Source organism: Aotus nancymaae, unplaced genomic scaffold, assembly GCF_030222135.1.
Source record: "Aotus nancymaae isolate 86718 unplaced genomic scaffold, 86718_ANA_hifiasm-v0.15.2.pri h1tg000064l_1, whole genome shotgun sequence".
NCBI classification, from domain to species: Eukaryota; Metazoa; Chordata; class Mammalia; order Primates; family Aotidae; genus Aotus; species Aotus nancymaae.
The window spans coordinates 12,336,864-12,354,407 of NW_026988479.1; the positions used below are offsets into that span (position 1 = coordinate 12,336,864).

General features: G+C 44.2%; 1 protein-coding gene and 1 pseudogene across 1 annotated transcript in view; both read right to left on the reverse strand.

The window, feature by feature from the left end:
• Positions 1 to 17,544, reverse strand: part of SPOCK1 (SPARC (osteonectin), cwcv and kazal like domains proteoglycan 1) — a 527,247-nt gene that overhangs the window by 352,620 nt on the left and 157,083 nt on the right. The window lies entirely within an intron of this gene.
• On the reverse strand, positions 8,717 to 8,826 carry LOC135270687 (U2 spliceosomal RNA; annotated as a pseudogene).

Consider the following 17,544-nt stretch of genomic DNA (forward strand, 5'->3'; position numbering starts at 1 on the left):
GCTCACGCCTGTAATTCCAGCACTTTGGGAGGCAGAAGTGGGTGATCACTTGAGGTCGGGAGTTTGAAACCAGCTTGGCCAACAGGGTGAAACCCCATCTCTACTAAAAATACAAAAATTAGCCAGGTGTGGGGCCGGGCACTGGTAGTCTCAGCTACTTAGGAGGCTGAGGCAGGAGAATCTCTTGAAAACAGGAGGTGGAGTTTGCAGTGAGCCAAGATCACACCACTGCACTCCATCCTGAGCAACAGGAGACTCCATCTCAAAAAAAAGAGAGAGAAAATCTTACAAATGGATGAACCGGGAAGACATGGTGTTAAATAATACAAGCCAATCACAAAAGAGGAGATACTGCATCATTCTACTTACATGAGATATCTAAAGTAGTTAGACTGTAAAAACAAAAAGTAGAATGGTGGTTGCCAGGGGCTGCAGAATGAAGCAGAAGACAAATGGGAGCGGCTATTCAGTGGACACAAAGTTTCCATCACGCCAGATGAAAAATTTCTATAGATCAGCCGTACAACACTGTGCATATAATTAACACTGTGTGGTACAATTAAAATTTCCTTAAGGATGTAGCTTTCATGTTATTTGTTTTTTTAACCACAATTGAAAAAAAAAAGCTATACTTCCTGTACAAGCTGGAAATCTCAGAATAATCTGAACACAACCCATTTCGCAAGTAGGTTTCCCCTTCCCAAAATTTAGTTTCCAAAGGGACAGAGAGAGCAGAGCAACACCAACACTAAGCTGTACAGATAAGCTTGATGGGTCAATCCTGGAAAAAAAAAAAAAAATATATATATATATATATATATATATATTTATACTTGGTAAGTGCAAACACCTCATATATGTATATATGGTAAGTGCAAACCCCTCATATATATATATATTATATACACTTACCATATATATGTGTGTGTGTGTGTATGTATATATATATATGAGGGGTTTGCACTTACCAAGTAAGCTAAATTGTCATACACCTGAAGACCTTGAGTTTGATATATATGTGTATAAATACACAAAACGTAAGTCTGGAAATAGATATGGCAAACTAACAGCTCTATCTTTCCAACAGGAAAGATTTTGGGGATGGGGGCAACTAAGAGGTTGTCAACATAATGTCATAATTATGTAATTCAAAATAGTGAAAATAAGTTTTTGATTGAAATAAACTATTTACCAATCAGCTATGGTATTATCTCTCAACATATGTCCTTGATATTTAAAAACATACCAGCCCTCCCTTGCATGACACCACTTCTCAAATCAGGGAAATTTCATCTTTCTCTCATCAGGAAGCCACATGGTTTCTGGCCACTGGGTTCATTGTACTTTGTGCTTTGGGGCCAGGACAAAGTACTCCAGCACCCTCCTCAACAAGAGAGCCAGATCTTGTATACAAACACTTCTCTTAAGTCACTGATGCCTTTGCTAAGAAGAATTCTGCATACACAGTTCCTGAAAGCTAACAGCCCAGCTCTCTGAAGTTGTCTGCCAAAACAGAACTTCAAGGCAGTAACTTGTAATTATATTACTCAACAGTGATTTATGAACCACCCACTCTGTGCCGGACACAGCACTGCTCTCAGGGCTGGGTACACAGGAAGGAACAAATCAAAGGTCCCTGCCCTCTCAGAACTCTCATTTATGGGGGAGATGGACAGACAAACTCACACATGGATATGTAATAACACCAGGAAATATTAAGAGCTATGGAGAAAACAGTGGCATAAGCAATCCACAGAGTGAGGGGCAGTGTAGTTACACAGGGCAGTCAGCTGTGACTTCCCTGAGTAAGTTACATTTGAGCCAAGGGCTAAAATAAAGAGAAAGCCACACAGACATGTGGGAGGAAAGCATTCCAGACAAAGGAAACAGCAAGTGCCAAGGCCCTGAGGCCTTTTGGTTTTCATTGATATCAACAGGTTAACCTCTAAAAGGGCTGCACCAATTCACACTCATCAGCAGGGATGAGTGTGAGCACCTATTCCCCTACATTTTTACCAGCACTTCACCTACCATATTCCCTTTATTTTCCATAACAGATAATTACTATTGCATCATATCTTGTGTAATATCCATAGAGGGACTCAAAGGACTGATGATAGGAGATGAGGAAATGAAAAAAATGCAGCTCCCATTCAGTACTCCCTGTACCATACATGGCACCCCCCGACACACACACACACATACTTGACAGATGTTTCAATTTGTCCTCACATCAAACCTTTAAGAGAGGCATTAGGTACCTACTTTTGCATGCAAAAAAAAAAAAAAAATCTAGATCCTAAAGACTTTAAGAAATCAGGCCAAAGGCATTTGATTCTTAGGCTGTAACCGGAATGGACTTCAGGTGAGCCTACCTTCAGAACCTGAGCTCCTTCCATTCCACCAGGTCGCTCCCTAGTCCAAGGGCAGAGAGGAGCTTGTCAATCCTATATGAGGGACAAGCTCCAGCCTGAGTGCAGCTGGTTGCCCTGGGTAATTTCTTGCATATGCATTTGATTTTCTTTTACTGGATCTTTTTAACAGCAAAAGCCAATATTCCCCAATGCACCAGGAATTTATCTACAGCTGAAGGAAGTTACTGTCAGGAAGATGTGGATATGAATAATTAAGGCGCTATTAAACATGCACACATCTTGTAATAAATCTCAAATTAGAATGTGCCAAGATCTTGTTAAACCTGCCAACACATATTCTCAAATAAGGTGGGAATATAATTTGGAGCTTATCAGGAGATTCAGCTTTTCACAGAAAAATACTATTTAACTGTTCAGAATTTTAATCTGGAGATTACCTGAATTTGTCTCATCTATCATTCCATTGTGTTCATGCCCATTGTGAAAACTCAAACAAGTAATTTCTCTCAGGATGCCCTCAAGTGGGGTGTATTTTGATACATATTGCATTAAACCTCATCATTTCTAACATTATCCAAAAGAGACTCACTCTAAATATACTTCCCTTAAAGTCTAAAAAACAAAAATGTTCACTCATCAGTGACTTAAACAGAACTTTTTGGAAAGTCCAGGAGCTCTGCTTTTTGATGTGGGTAGGGAGAGAGCACTGTAGTTCAGAGCACACACTCCGAGTCCGATTGATTTCCTGTCCCGGCTCCACCACTTACCTTTTGTCAAATGGGAATGGCAGGAATGCCTCCTGCACAGAGTGGTTTTAAAGATCTCATGAGTCAACCACCTAAAGCGCTGCCTTCCGCATAGTAAATGCCAGCTGCAATTATTATCACTGGGCATATCCCAATAATAAAAACCGATGTTACCAAAAACATACAACTAACGGTTTTTAGTAACTTTTCATCTTTCTAATATAAAAAATTACAGGTTTATTTTTATAATCTCATAAACAACTCACATGAACAAATAAGAAAACAGATTCTTAAGTATAACATAATGAAGTGTTAAATATCCCTGTGGCACTGGCAGAAACCAATACAACTATATCTATTTTGCCATCAGGGAAACTGAGATACCAGTGGCTGAGACATTTGGTTTCAACCTCCCGGAAAAGAGGAAGGCAACACAGAGGAGGATGCCCAGCCTTTCATGACTCTTTAAATGGTGTCTTGGTGCTTTCTGTTCCAATAGGCCAGTACATTCTTTAAATATAGGCTTAATTTTCACACACAAGCTGTGTAACCTCAGACAAAGCAAATAACCAGGCTGTGCCTCTGTTACCTCATCTGTAAGGTAGACAACAATAAAAACACATAGCTCCTAGGGTCACAGTGAAGAAAATGAACCAAAACCATAGACGAGTCCTCCACACGCATGATGAGCTGCTGCAGAGGCATGCCCACTTGCCTGTTCTAGAGTGGGTCTTCCTAACATGGCAAATAGCCCAGATCCTCAAGCCAAAGAAACAGTGGAGAAAAGCCACAGCAGGAAAAAATAATGAACATATTGTTCCTACAGACACCCCTCAGATTCTTAAGATCACACTGCAGAATTAACTGTCCATGGTCCATGCCCACCTGTGAAGCCATTGAAGGTGGAAACAGCAGCAGCTCATCACAGCCTTTTGTGCCACCTGACCTCCCACTGAAAGCTGAACTTCTCTTTGCTAGTAACTGGAGAACAAAGTGTGCAAAATGATTGGACTGACCCATAAATCTGTGCCAGTAACCTACTGGAAGGGTAACCATGTGATTCTGCAGAATCTGTAAATCTCACCCAGATAGATGGCAAACATACCGAAGTTCCTGGTCAGGGGCCTCAGCTTCCTAGGCCATATCCCCAACCTCATCTGCACTCTGGGGACAGGGATGGCAGGAAGAGGATGGACTGGGAAGAGTGACAGTTCACAAGGATGACCTATGTCCTCCACAGATATAAAACTCCTCTCATTTAAATGACAAAAGAAAAAAACCAGAAGAGAAAATATCTGTGTGGTCTTCGGGGGAGAGAACAAAGCAGATACTAAGACCTGAACCTAGCTCCTGAACAGACAGGCCAGAAGAAAGTTCACACACACAAAGCATTTAACACCGTGCCAGGCCCACAGTGTTCACTTCACATTGGTGCTAGTCGCTGCCCTCCTTCTCAACACAGAACACAGCTGTAACAGCAGTCAGTGTGCTACAGGCCAAGGCACAATGCTAACTGTTTTACACGAATTATTTCATTTTCTCCTCAAAACAATCCTAAGGAGCAGGTGCTATCCTCATTCGCACTTTCCCGCTGAGATAGCTGAAGTTTAGAGAGGCTAGGAGATGTGCCAGGATCACACAATTAGTACGCGGCAGGACCATCTGCATCACTACTTCTAAACGGCATCATCTCCGTATACCATGGGATCTTTTAAGAACGGTTCTTGCTACCTGCAACTCTTTGGGGAATTGCAAATGGTATATAAAGTCAGAAAGAGCTAGCACGCTTTTCTGACTTTTCACCACCCTACCCCAGCCTTTGGATACTGTGATGGTTAATTTTACGTGTCAGCTGGACTGGGTCATGGGGTGCCCAGACATTTTGTGAAACATTATTCTGGCTGTGTCTGTGAAGGGGTGTCTGGATGAGATTCACATTTGAGTCAGTGGGCTGAGTAAAGCAGACTGGCCCTCTCCAGTGTGGGTGGGCCTCATCCAATCTGTTGAAAACCTGAATAGAACAAAATGTCTAGGTAAGAGGGACCTCCTCTTGCCTAACTGTGAGCTGAGACATTAGTCTTTTCCTGCCTTCAGACTGGAACTGAAAAATAGGCTCTTCTTGGGCCTTGAGACTACCAGATCTTGGACTGAGATTTATACCATTGGCTCTCTTGGGTCTCTGGCTTGCTCAATCTCCATAGTCACTGAGCCACATCCTTAAACTAAATCTATTTCTGTATCTACATCTATATATACACATATACATCTATCTATAGCTTCTAATTTCTCCTTTTGGTTCTGTTTCTCTGGAGAACCCTAATACAGATGCCATGCATCACACAAATCCAACTAAAGCCTTCATTAACAGTAGAGCTTTTTTTTATGGTTTATTTAGACACTAAGCATGCAGTTGTCCAGTGTTTAAAACTAAACTTTAGAGGAATGTCCAACCTAAAGAAGTGCTGCCGTGAAAACAAAATGGGAACTGACTCTAACTGTGGGATGTAGTGGGGAGGGAAAAGGGAACACAGGGGGATGGTGTGCTCTCTGGCCCCTGCAGAACCTTTCTGCATTATTGTTTTGTTGGCTCCTCTAACACACCACATCCATTTATGCACACACGCTATCCCACAGCGCAAGCTCAAGAAGCCATCTGCGTGGCTCACTCAGCATATCACCCACAGGTCTCCTCACCTAAATGAGTCTAGGTAAGGATCTGAAAGAGACCGAACAAATGGTAGAAGGAAACGCTGTTTGGGGGACAGAACCTTCTTTGCGGATCCTGTCTCTCTCTCATTTACAAGACAGACTCCCCTGGCCCTCAAACTAGGCTCAGTGGGGATTAGCCGTTATGAGCTGGAGCCAGACCAGCCATTATTGTATGTCCCACGGGAAGCAGAGCTGAGACCTCACTCTGCTCTGCCAGGCCTCCCACCAGTCCACTGCTCCTGAAAATTAGCTCTTTCATCATGACGAGCAGCCCGAAGCACAGGAGCTAAGAGATGACCTATGGGCCCAATTCATAATATTTATGTTCCTGCCACTTCCCTGCCTTCTATCTCTGTTCAGTGCCTTTGGCTGGCTGAATCAGAGACCCCCCAACCAGACACTGTGGGGATGGGAACTATAATTGCAATTGTCAGTGGTGAGCGGCTCTTACGGTGAGGGCTACATACCTACAATCCGCCTGCATTTCCCAGCTCCTTCCACCAGCTTCAGCCAAAATGCAAACTGACACAACCTCTTTAGTTAGATTAGGATAAGGCCAGTTTAATTCACTCCTTAAATGCATCAGCATTTATTTTAAAGCCACATATCTCTCAGATCACAAGACATGAACCTCCTCCAAACCTATCACCAGATGCATGGTAAAAATTCACACAGAAAGCTAGAAGCAAGAGTTAAAAGCGAATGTGAATGCAAGGCTGATACTTAGGTATGTAACTTGCTTTAAGTTGATAGTAAAAATACCCAACTCAACAAATACATATTGACCAACTACTATGTGCCAGATATAGACTGAGGAGACGAAGAGATGAGGCCAAGCCTACGTGAGCTCAATGTTCTAAAGCACTCCACCAAACCTCCCTCTGTTTGCCAGGAAGGAGTTGTGTGAATCTTTGCAAAGATCTTCCCAGCCCCACATTCGCCTTGATAATGATAGCTTTCATCTAAGGAAGTCACACATGCCAAGCATTATTCAGCCATAGGTATTTTCAGCATTCCCTTTATTGAGCACCTATTATATCAGGTACTGTGGTAAGTACTATGCACACTATACCATTTAATTCACCTGATATCTCTGCAAGGTAGGTATTTCTACTATCATTTTACAGGAGAAGTCCAGAGAGATGTTAAATAACTTTCCAAAAGTCATATAATCAGCAAATGGTGGAGGCGCTGGGATTCAAATTCCTAGTCTAGCTGTACTTCCTGGGCATCCACTGTGATGCCCAAGAGATTCAAAGGAGGCCTGCTCTTCACTCAGCTGTACAGCAGCATTCACGCTACTGAGGCCAAGGGACTCTTTGTTCCTCTGTGTGAGAAAAAGGAGCAGTGAAGTGACTGGCAAGGCTGTGGCTGTAGGTCCCAGGTGAGTTTCCTCCCCTGAGTCTGCCTTGTCATCTCTCAAATAAGGAAAGTGAACAAAGGGATCCATAAGATGTCTTCCAACTCCAGAGTCTTCTGAATCCCTGCATCTGGGAGACCTGCCAAAGTGTGGCCAAGAAGACCTAGCTCATTCCCAGGGCATGCAGCACATAATCAGACCCTAATCAGGGCCCACCAGAGAGAAGCTGACTCCAAAAGACCTGTGTGTTAGGCCATTCCTGCATTGCTATAAAGAAACACCTGAGGCTGGGTAATTTATAAAGAAAAGAACTTTAATTGGCTCATAGTTCTGCAGGCTGTATAAGCATGGTGCCTGCATCTACTCAGCTCCCAATGAGCCCTCTGGGAGCTTTAACTCATAGAGGAAGGCAAAGCATGAATAGGCACGTCACATGGTGAGAGAAGGAGCAAGACAGAGAGAAATCGGAGGTCCCAGACACTTTTTTTTTTTTTTTTTGAGATTGAGTTTCGCTCTTGTTACCCAGGCTGGAGTGCAATGGCGCGATCTCAGCTCACCGCAACCTCCGCCTCCTGGGTTCAGGCAATTCTGCCTCAGCCTCCCAAGTAGCTAGGATTACAGGCACACGCCACCATGCCCAGCTAATTTTTTGTATTTTTAGTAGAGACGGGGTTTCACCATGTTGACCAAGATGGTCTCAATCTCTTGACCTCGTGATCCACCCGCCTCGGCCTCCCAAAGTGCTGGGATTACAGGCTTGAGCCACCGCGCCCACCCCCAGACACTTTTAAACAACGATCCTGGTGAACTGAGCGAGAACTCACGCATCACCAAGGGGATGATGCTAAACCACTGGGGAGGGACCCATCCCCATGATCCAGTCACCTCCTACCAGGCCCCACCTCCAACCCTGGGAATCACATTTCAACATGAGATGTTGAGGGGACAAAAATCCAAACCATATCAACCTGCCGCAGCACATCCAGGCAGACGTAACACTCCCCAGCCGCCTCACTGACCTTCATGTTCCACCCGAATTTCATCAGACTTGTTGAAATACAGCCATTTTTTTTTCAAGATTAAAGTTCTACTAACTCAGATCACATCACTCCCCTGCATCCAAAGTAACACACCCACCCAAAAGCCAGTGATAGAAACTCCTGAGCAAGGCCTGCGAGGCCCCAGGTGGTCACTCTGGCTTCTGCTCCCCTCTCTGGCCCTGCCTCGGCTCCCACGCCCCAGCTGTCCACTCCAACCTCCCCAGGCACTGAGCTCTTCATGGTCTGTTCCTCCTTGGATCATCATCTAACAGAGCACCTAGCACAAAACCAGCAGTCGGTAACACTTGCCGAATGCTTGAAAGAACAAGCATTGCTTATCTCAACAGGCCCCGTATGATTACTATAGCGACTGGCTGGTCAGCACCACAGATTCTTCTCCACTTCTATGGGCTGGAGGAGGGGAATGTGCCATGTTTTGTGCAGGCAGCAAATGTTCTGCTCTGCAGGACCTAAGGAATATATACAAAAGTGTTCTCAGATGATACAGTGCCATGCAAATAGAAAGCGCTTTCATATATATGTCTGTATATGTGTAGATACTACACTTGATCTTAGCCAAAAGGCCGAGAGGCGACTGTATGTAGATAGAGAGGCAGACAAACAAACAGATGTCTGCTGAAAAAATACATATATAACAAACATTTAAATCATGGTCCAAGTCAAAATATGTTAAGTGCAAAGTGAGTATCACAAATAGTAAGTGCTGCAAAAAATGAGGGTGAGTCTAAGAGGGAAAGGGGAGGTTACCCAGGAGAAAAGAACTTCAGTCAGGCCCTAAAAAGCGGTACAGATCAACAGATGTCGACAGCCAGAGCAGCACAGGTGTGGCCCCTACCCACTTGCATCAGTCTCACCTAGGGTGTTGGTCAACTCCCTGCCTACTAGCAGTGCTCCCAGAGTCGGGCCTGGGAGTCTGTAGTTTTTATCACATGCTCAGGTGATTCTGATGTACATTAAAGTCATCACCGAGCTCACCGGGCAAAAGGGCCTAAGTGTACAAAGCTGTGTAGGACAATAATTTGATAGAACTACGAAGTAGCAGCTAGAAATACACATTAGGCTCGAGAGCTAGGTCTGGATTCTATAGGTAAAGGAAAGATGCACACGACGTTCTAGAAAGCTTGGGAAGCAGCTCAGGAGGGACTGGGAAAAGAGTTGAGGAGGAGGGAGCCAAGTCAGAAGCCACAGACCTCCAGCAGACAATGGGTCCCTCCCCAGGTTGAGACCCCCATGTTAGCCACCACTAGGGACTAATCGAGGACATGGAGAAGCCCCCCGATCTCCTGCATGGACATCTGCTCTGGTCTTTCTGATAAGCCAAAGCCTGAGGATCTTTTGATAAAAAAGAAACACAAAGGATCTCAAGGCAAGAGTGAGAAAATCTTATTTGCAGACCAAGAGAGTAAGAGATCCTTCAGAATCCAAGTGCTCAGGCACTGGTACTTGGCAAGGATGTACTGTATGCCAGGCACCCAAGTTCCTGGAAACAAATGAATAGTAACTGTAATCTGGTCAAAGCCGAGAACTTACATTTCTCAGGAACACTGGCATATCCACATTAAATCTATAAATACATAAAGATTTCTGAAAGCACTGAATAGAAGTGTGAGATTTTCCAGATAGATGTGCCTGTTTGTTGGGAGATGAATCTCAATGACTTCTACTATTACTAAACAACAACAACAAAAAAAAGACAAAACAATCAGAAGTTGGAGGCTATATAACCATCATGTCCGATGCATCACTGTGAATGTGAAGCAGGTTGGGTAGTTTCCATCTTGACTGCGGTGTTTAAAAGGTGCCCCACCAGGGCCCAGTGGAGTCCTACTCTCTGGGGGTCTCTGCCAACAGAGCCACTCCTCCCTCCCTCCTTGCTTCTGCCTGGCTCTTGCACCGTGAGTGGTACAAAATTCGCTATCTTCACAAGAGTGCACAGATTCCATGAGACAGACTTGCCTCAAAACAATGCAGATACATAACTTGAACCTAACTTGAACTCCAGCTGACATAGTGTATGAGCATCCAAATAAGTTTATTTTCTGCTGAGACAAATAGAAGAGGTGACTTTTCAAAAGCTTTCCTCTTTCAAATATATGAACAGGGTTCCAGCCAAAAGGAACTATATCATTTCTACCTGTCTGTAGGTAGACAGGCTGTAAACATTCCAGCAAGATGTCTTGGGAGTCCTTTAAGCTCCGTGCAAGAAAGTAAATGGTTTGAGAAAGGTCTCTCTAATTAGCTAGCGCAAACTGAGAGCAAAAATGTTTCAATTCCAGGAGTGCGGGAGGGTTTGGTCGCAGAACGCATTTACTATGCTTCTTGCTCTGGTGCTCCATATTCTCTCCAAAGCAGACAATGTTTTTCTGGCCCTGTGGTTTCAAAGATAACCTTCATGGTAAAAATCAATAGCTGTAACACAGTCTTTGGTTCAGAATGAAGCAATAACCCAGGTTCTAAGACGAAGTCCCCTGTTGAGGTCAGAGAGATGCTGACACAGATGCCTCATTTTCTCCTCACAGTCCTAACATTTGTAATTGCTGTCCTCTGGCTTGAGGAGAGACACCTTCGCTGTCTTGCCTTTCTCTGGCAGGAGACATGCTTACAGCCTTCAGACTGTGGTTCCCAGCGCACCGAGAAGAGCTGGGTCTCTAAGAACATTTAAATTGACCGCTGGTTTATTTGCACTTCGGTTGCACCCAAGGGGGCACCCCTCAACAAGGGGGATACCACTCGTGATGCTCAGACAAAGAAGCCAAATGCCAAAAACCACGCATGGTGAGATTTCACCCCTGTGACATGTCCACAGATGTCCCATTTACAGAGGCAGAAAGCAGACCAGCAGTTGCCTAGGGTTAGGGTACAAGTGAGATCTCAGGGAATTTGGGGAGAAAATGGACATGCTCACAAACTGGATTGTGGTACAGTTGCAAAACTTGAAATTTTATTAAAATTCATTAATGGTGTACTTAAAATGGGCAACTGCTATGATATTAAATTACACATCAATAAAACTGTAAAAGAGATACATTCATTGACTAGCAAACGATATGGGAAAACACAGGTTAAAAAAAACACAGAATACCAGATATTAAATCATATGCTATTTTTTTTAAAAAAACGTATCATGCACACATTGGGTTAAGAGGGATAAGAGAAGGCAATATGCCAAAATGTTTATAGTGATTGTTCTCTATGTAGCAGAATGACAGGTGCTTTTCACTTTCTCCTTTATGCTTCCTGTATATTCCAAATTTTTATCATGAACATGCACTTGCTTTCATCATTGAAAATTAATGCTGTAATTGAGTAATGCACCTATGAAATAATTGGCCAAGAGTATATAACTGAAGAGTTAATAGCAAAGTCTGAGACGACACTGCTTATGGCTCCTGCAATTGAGCAGATACTTAATGGCTACTGTGAAACTCAGGGACCAGAAAGATTTAAGGCCTCCCTTGTCAAGTAAGCACACCCCCTGCCCTCATCAGGCCCAATGTATGTGTCCCCAGAAGGCCTTGCACGGAGAAAGCAAACATTAATTAACTTGCATACTGCATGTGCACACACCAGTCCTGTTAACACACTGGAACAAATTTCAACGTGTTCAAGTCAATCAAATACAGGTGAGAGGAACTGAAATACATTATAAAGCTTGAGCCCTGCGGTGCCCATCCCCAGTCTAGAACACAGCCTATCTGTACAAATGCTTCTTTTTTTCCCCCTGTGAGAAAGGCTCTTTATTTTCTTGGAATACACAGTCTTACTGTAACAGAGGATTCACTGACCCAAACTAATGATTTTCTCTCCTTCAATATTAATATCACACACTGAATTTCTAGGTACTTTGCAGTACCTACAGAATTTTCTAAAATAATGAATACTCTGTACCACGCTAACACAGGAGTTTCTCCATCCTTGGTGTTAAGATTGAGGACAAGGGTCAGCTGAGGCCAATCCTGCAGTTTGCTGGTTTGGAGAAGGTTCCTAAAACTGAGCAGACAGTAAGTTCCCTTGACTGGCTTCGGAGGAAACCTTGAGGGTGGTATCCTTAGCTCATCAGCATTTTTCCACGATTGACCTCTGTCTATCATAGGGACAAGCCCTGCAGCCTAGTTTGCACCCCAGAACCCACCATCCCCTTTCAGATCACAGCTGCTGGAGCTGTGGGCAGCACAGCTGACCCAGTTATTCTCTCCTCTAACCTCAGGAATGGGAATTTACAGTATTATTGCTCTCCACTGGTAATCTGAAATAAGGCTCTATAAATTCCAGAGCTGTGGGACAGACATTTGCCACCAATGTACCTGGTAAAGCAGGTAAACCCAGGCTCAGGAAAGAGCAGTGCAGAGCAGAAAAGCAAAGAACACAAAGAGAAGAGACCAACAGTTGCTTTCTTGGCCCCCTTAGTTCTCTAGCTCCTGGTAACGGTCTCTGTGAGGTCAGCAATCAGGCTGCACAAACTACCCTCTTTGCCTCCTGATTATTCCTCCTCCTACCCTGAATGAGTCTTTGTGACTTACATCAAAGGAGGCTTGGATAAAGAGCCTACAAAATGAATTTCTCCCTTAAAATAGGAACTACTTCCCTGGGCTCTCTGCCTAGAGGCATTAGCAAAAGGACAGCCAAAGGAATGAAATATTTTTTCAGGACTGGAGGCCAAGAGAGCTTCAAGTGCAAGTTCCTAAGAAAAGGGCTCCTAAGGCAGGTGTCCAGGCTGGAGGCCCAGCAGAACCTTCAGAGTGAATGATCTACTCAGTGAAGGCCAGAAGGAGAGCTTCCCCAGGACAAAGACCAGGGACACTGTCTGCCTTGCTAACCACTACATCCCATGCACCTAGAACAGTGCCTGGCACACAGTGGGATCTCAACTAGTACCTGCTAAATTAACTCATGGGTGCATACATACTTGATGGACATCTACCTTTTTCAAAAAGTTCTAGGCACAGACTCAAGAAGTTACATACACCAAGGTGGAAGCAAAAAAGTACACTGTCTGTCCAGGGAGCAGGTAATAACCCCAGTTGGCAGATATAACAAGCCTATTTACAGAGCTATAGGATGGGACTATGAGGAAGAAAGCTTTGTGTATCAGGCTACAGAAGCAGTTTTGTCTGCAAGGCTGAACATCCTGCAGGTAACATTTCTAATGACAAGAACACATTTCCACTGGAGTTCGTTAAACCTATCCTTTCTATGCAGCCTTCTCATTCTACCTCCTGGGTATCCCTACTGACCCAGGACACTTGATGGCATCTTCCGTTCTGTATCATGTACAAATGATAAGTCTACTAAAGCTGTGGTCTCAGACTTCACAACATCCTCCACTTCCGGACATGCTGACCACAGGCACCTAATAACTCAAGTTACAGGATCAGCGAGGCAGCATCAGCTGCAGCATCCATCCAACTAAAGGCAAAGGGCAAGAATCAATTCACACTAAGACCAGGGATTCAACTCTCTCCACTTTTATAACAGCATGTATGCAAGTGTATATATTCACAAACACACAGAAAGAATTCAGTTTACAACTGCATCAAGCTCTGACCTTCCTAAACGAAGACATTTTTCAGTTTCTCCTTGTCAATGAAGAAGCATTAATAAACATATGATTCTCTTTCAAATAAGTATATCCACAGGAGTGAGAGAGTGATTTGATAGCAAGAATACACTCTGGTCACAAGACCCAAATGAATTCTCACCATGGCCTCTCGACTAATTAACAGTATCATCTTGAAGGCATTTTACTTCCCTGAATCTGTTTCTCTATCTGTAGGTTGAGGCTGGTGACCCTCCTCTGTATTGTTATTTCAAAGATTAAGTCAGAGAATGCGCATCAAAGGGACTGACAATGCCTAACGTGTGCGAGGGACCCAATGAATGGTAACTGTAACATTGTCACTGACTTCATTAAGTCTAAGTTGTCACATCAGTGTTAGCACATGGCCAGGACACACATACATGTCTGCTTTGTAATATAGTCAGAAGCGTACACTGGCCTCTTCCCAGCCAGCACACATAACGCCAGCGTACAGCCAGTGACCGGACCAAAGAGATCTAAGGGAAGTAGCAAGTTTTATATCACAGCCACTAGCATCCATCTCCCTTTCTTTAGGTTCCTTTGGCAAACCAGCTACCCCTATATTTAGTCCTTGTCTTTGGGACTCCACCCCAGCTCCATGATGGAGCACATGACCCAAACCTAAGCCCACCAATGTACTGCATTTTCCTGGCCAAGGTGATTGGTCCATGAATGGGCACATTTTCCTTGGACAAGGAAATGTAATGAGATGCTTGCCAGAATGACTGAAAGATGTTTTCTACTAAATGTAAATGCAAGGCCCTATGAGACTGGCACTGTGGCAGCCATCTTACCCCATGAGGACAGCCTGCCCAAGAACAGACTTAATACACAGAGAACAGATTTCAGCGATGGGAAGGGGGAACCGAGCTCCCAGTGGCATTTATGAGCTTCTGCATCAAGCTAAACCTAAAACCAGAAATATCTCTTGAATTCTGGGTTGTGTCTTAAAGCTCCTTTTTTTCAATCAGTTTGAAATAAGTATTCTGTCTCATGATACTGGAAGAGTCCAGATGGGTACACATAGCAAGGGTGTTTGTGGCTGCTTAGAGGTTTTGGGGAAGCGAGCAGAGATGCCCAGATTATGCTTGGTGAACCATGATTCTACTTTTAAGCTATGGGTTCTGATTAACTCTAGACTATAGAAAAGATGCTCTGAAGAAGTCACTGGGGGCCTCACAACAAACTGGAAGCCCCTGGGATGAGTGCTCCTAATCTGGGACAGCACCCTCCAAGCCTGAGAGCCTGAGGTCTGCCCCCGGGGTCCAGTTCAGGTGTGATGTGTGCTCCTACACATGCCAGCTTCTGACTTCCTAGTTGTCTCATCCTTCCAGATGGGTGGGAACATGATATTTACAAGGGTCATGTTCTCTAGAGCATGTGGTAGAAGCTCCTCATAAATTCCACTTTGCTATTTCAAAGGGAAAAAAAAAAACACTTGATTAAAACACACACCAGAGAAGGTAGAGAGCTAGGGGCCATTCAATCTCCAGCTGTCATGACTGAAGGAGATCTTGATCCTCATTTGATTCAAGAAAGGGGAACTGAAACAGTTGGATGGCACGCCTTCCTCCACGGCACAGGTGCAATGTGTCATTACCTGACACTTGCTGCCTGGCCTGAACCTTTCTGCTGATCCCTTCCTTCTGACCCCTTCCTGTAGCTCCCCAATAAACAGGGTCTCACTGAGAGAATGCTGGACGATGATTAGTGCCACACCCTGAGGCTTCAGAGCAGCCAGCCCCAGCTGGATTCCTGACCCACCCTGCCACTTCCTAACTATGACCTAAAGCAAGATATTTTACTTATCTGAGCCTCAGTTCTGCATCTGCGAAATAAGAATAACTGTAATACCCCTCACCAGGCTGTTGTAAGAATTAAGTGAGGAGGTCAGGGAGGCAGCAGATCTTACTTCAGTTGTAAGAAAATTGAGGCCAGGCATGGTGGCTCATGCTTGTAATCCTAGCACTTTGGGAAGCCAAGGTGGGCAGATCACTTGAGGTCAGGAGTTTGAGACTGGCCTGGCCAACATGGTGAAAACTGGTCTCTACTAAAAATACAAGAATTAGCTGGGCATGGTGGTATGTGTCTGTAATCTGAGGTACTCAGAGAGCTGAAGTAGGAAAATCACTTGAATCTGGGAGGCGGAGGCTGCAGTGAGCTGAGATCACACCAGTGCACTCCAGCCACGGTGACAGAGCAAGACTCCATCTCCCAAAAAAAAAAAAAAAAAGGAAGAGGAAGTTTGAGGCCCACAGTGGCTGTCTGACCCCCTCAAGGTCCTAGAGCTAATAAATGCAGCATCTGGGACTCGCATCCAGAGCCCTCGTACTCTGCACCCCTCCACGGGACCATGGGCCTGGTCCCTCTCGCATTCCACGACTCTGAAGTCAACATGCATATCTGTGATGCTCTCTTCACTGTCTCTATTCATGTACTCGCTGCACCATCCAGGCCACAGTCTCCTCGAGGGGAAACAACTTCAAGCATTATGTTCTGCACACACTTGGCAGAAACTTCTATGCTCTGCAAGGCAAGGTCTCAGAGACAAGAAACAAGTTATATCCTCTCCTAATGTGTGTGTTTGCTCAGAGTGCCTTGCAGGCATAGTATAAACGTAGTTGTATTTTAAGATCTGCTCAGAATAAACAAAACCTGTTCCCAGAGACTTTACTCTTCATAAGTGTCAAGAAAATCCAGCAAATCGAACAGGTGCATCATGGTACAAACAAAATCAGGATGCTGCCAAGGAAGATGGCTTAGGCCTCAGGGATGCAATCGTGTTTCAGGTTTGAAAAAATAATAGTAAAAAATAAAAGCAAAATGAAATATGTCACTTGGCTTTTGAGATTGTTCTTACTACCACAGAGGACATGTGTGAACTAAGAGTTTTACAGGCCTATCGCCTTTTTTAAACAAAACTTCTCTTATTCACTCATTTGTTCCATTAATTTTTACTGAGCTTCTGTGTGCCAGGTACTGTGGTAGACCCTCAGGCTATACCCCTGAATAGGACAGACACAGCCCTGGCCCTCCTGCTGAGAGTAGAGAGGACATTTCCCTGCATCCCCTGACAATCACTCAGATAGATTTGCAAAAACTCCATGTTTACAATGATGTGGGTAGCAGCTAATCCCAGGAGAAAATCATTTCATAGAGCAGCATTTCTAAAAACTTGTTCCTTCTAATGATGTGTCAAAGGAAGAAAACAAAAAGCTTCTGTAGCCAAATTAGCTGAGAATGGGTGGTTTTAAAACTAGCAAACTATTTACTGCAAGACTTCACTGATCCTTTACCATGTGACTGCGCTCAGTGACTTGCCAGAGAGAGCCAGGTCTGCAGTGTGTAGGGTGCAGTGTGTGGGCACGCAGGCCTGTCCAGCTCCAGGACATGAGCAAAGCCTTGCAAACATGTATGTGAACAAACTCTTAGCAAAGAGCATTTTGGTGGACGGTGTTCCACAGAAAGCACTTCAGAAACACACCTCCGTGGAGGACCGTGTCTGACCTAGACCTGCTGTGGACATGAAATCCCAGCCTCACCTTGGCCCTCCTTCCTAGGTATGCTGTTGCCCTAATGCACCAATACAGAACGGCCAGGTTTCCTTCAGAAGAAGAAATTTTCAATGGAAGAAAATAAAATAAAGAATCTGAAAGGCATTTCATTCTTTATGTCACTAAAATAAAAATCTTGTCTGGGGCATTTCTTTCAGCTC